Genomic DNA, 2,748 nt, shown 5'->3' on the forward strand with positions numbered 1-2,748 from the left:
GACGTGCAGACTCCGCACAGACAGTGACCCAAGCCGGAATCGAACCTGGGACCCTGGAGCTGTGAAGCATTTGTGCTATCCACAAGGCTACCGTGCTGCCCCAAGCCTACTGCATGGAAACAACTTCCCTACGTCCCCCCTATCTAAGCCATTCATTACCTTGTAAGTTTCTATTAGATCTCCCCTCAACCTCCTAAACTCCAATGAACATAATCCCAGGATCCTCAGACGTTCCTCGTATGTCAGGCCTTCCATTCCTGGGATCATCCGTGTGACTCTCCGCTGGATCCGCTCCAGCGCCAGTATGTCCTTCCTGAGGTGTGGGGCCCAATATTGCTCACAGTATTCGAAATGGGGCCTAACTAATGCTTTATAAAGCTTCAGAAGTACATCCCAGCTTTTATATTCCAAGCCTCTTGAGATGAATGACAACATTGCATTTGCTTTCTTAATTACGGACTCGACCTGCAAGTTTACCTTTAGAGAATCCTGGACTAGGACTCCCAAGTCCCTTTGCACTTCAGCATTATGAATTTTGTCACCGGTTAGAAAATAGTCCGCGCCTCTATTCTTTTTTCCCCAAAGTGCAAGACCTCGCACTTGCCCACGTTGAATTTCATCAGCCATTTCTTGGACCACTCAGTTCCCTCCAGTCCCCACTACCCGGGAAGGCCGAAAAGGGGTCCATATTGTTAAGCGGTTGCTGTGCAAAGCTGCAGACTCGGGCTCCGACTTCAACCTGGCGATGCTGGCGTACAGGGGCAACCCCACTGCCCACTGGGTTGTCCCCAGACCAGACGCTCATGAATCGCACTCTGAGGACCACAGTTCCAGCCGTCCGCGTCCCCGACCTTGACCACCTCACGGTCCGACAGAAAGTGCAGCAGTCACGGGCCCAGCAGGATCTGCCCGAGCTGGCCCCAACTGATCAGGTTGTGGCCCCCAAGAATTCGCCGCCCACCACAAAGACGAAATCTATAGACTGAGCTTTTGTACATTTTTTGTGACGTCACCAATTGGACCTCTGTAAATATCGTTTTGTTTGCGATGTATCTGCACTATTGCAACCTTCCTATGTATATACGTTTGTTTAGACATCTTTCTGTATGTAGTCAGGCACATATTTATATATATACATATATAAGCATCCACACCCAAGTATTTATTTATTTTTTAAAAAGGGGGAGATGTCATAATATCCACGCATGTATATAATGAGATGCAGACAGGCAGTGATTAACACACAGGATGACCAGTAAGCACACAGCACAGTGCAGCCAATCACCAGACAGGACACCACCACTATAAAGCCAGTGGGCACTAGGTTTCCCGCTCTCTCGGGACCCAGCCACGGAGACAATCAAAGTCCACGAGCTAGCACAGTGCAAACACCATGCGGTAGCTCGTAAGTCTGGTCAGGCTAGTACAAGGTGTCCAGTCAGTTCAGTATAGTGTCGACCCGCAGTTAAAGATTCAGTCAATAAAACGTTAGATCCTACTACGTTAATAAACGCTGTTCCATCCTCCTAACGTCTTCCACATCCATCTACCCATCTCATCACCCCCTCCTCTCTCCCCCTCCCCCCACCACACCCACACACCCCCACCCACACTCTCCCACCCCTCCACTCTCCCCCCCCACCACTCCACCCACCCTCACCCCCACACACCCCCTCCTCACACACCACCCACACACACACCCACCCTCAACACCACCACACCACCACCCTCCTCACTCACCCCCCACCCACACACCACCACTCACTCCCCCCCACACACTCCCACACCACACTCACCCACCCACACACCACCCACCACACAACCCCCCCACACAACAAACCCACCCACACACCCCACACCACACACCCCCCCACCACACACCACCACACACCCCCCCCACCACACACCCTCCACACACACACCCACACACACCCCCCCACACACACCCACCACTCCCACACCCACACACACCCCACCCCTACTCACCCCCACCCACCTCACACCCCACCCACACACCCCCCCACACACCCCACCCACCCCCCCACCACACACCCACACCACACACTCCCACCCACAATCACACCCACCACACACACCCACCACACACACACCACCACACACACACCCCCACCCCCATACACTCCCCCACCACACACCCCACCCTCACACCCCCCACCCACACACACCCACCCACACACACCCCACCCCACCCCCACCCCCCCACACACCCACCCCACACACCCACCCACACACCCCACACCCCCCACCACACACACCACCCACTCTCACCCACCCACACACTCTCCCTCCCACACACACACCCACCCCCACACTCCCCCCACCACACACACCCTCCCCACCCCCCCACCCCACCCACACACCCTCCCCACACACCCACCCACCCTCCCCACCCCTCACTCCCACCCACCCCCCCTCCCACACACCTCTCTCCACCCACCCACCCCCACCTCACCCACCCACACCCCCCCTCCCTCACTCCCACCCCTCCTCCTCTCCCTCCCACCTCCCACCCCCACCACACTCACCCCACCCTCCCTCCCACCCCTCCACTCTCACCCACACTCACACCACCCTCACTCACCCACCCTCTCACACACCTCACTCTCCCCCCCACCACTCCACCCTCCCACACTCTCCCACCCCCACACACCCTCCCCACCACCCTCCCTCCTCTCCCACCCCTCTCTCCCACCCTCCTCTCTCTCCTCTCTCCCCCACCCTCCTCTC

This window comes from Scyliorhinus torazame, unplaced genomic scaffold (assembly GCF_047496885.1).
Source record: "Scyliorhinus torazame isolate Kashiwa2021f unplaced genomic scaffold, sScyTor2.1 scaffold_986, whole genome shotgun sequence".
Taxonomy (NCBI): Eukaryota; Metazoa; Chordata; class Chondrichthyes; order Carcharhiniformes; family Scyliorhinidae; genus Scyliorhinus; species Scyliorhinus torazame.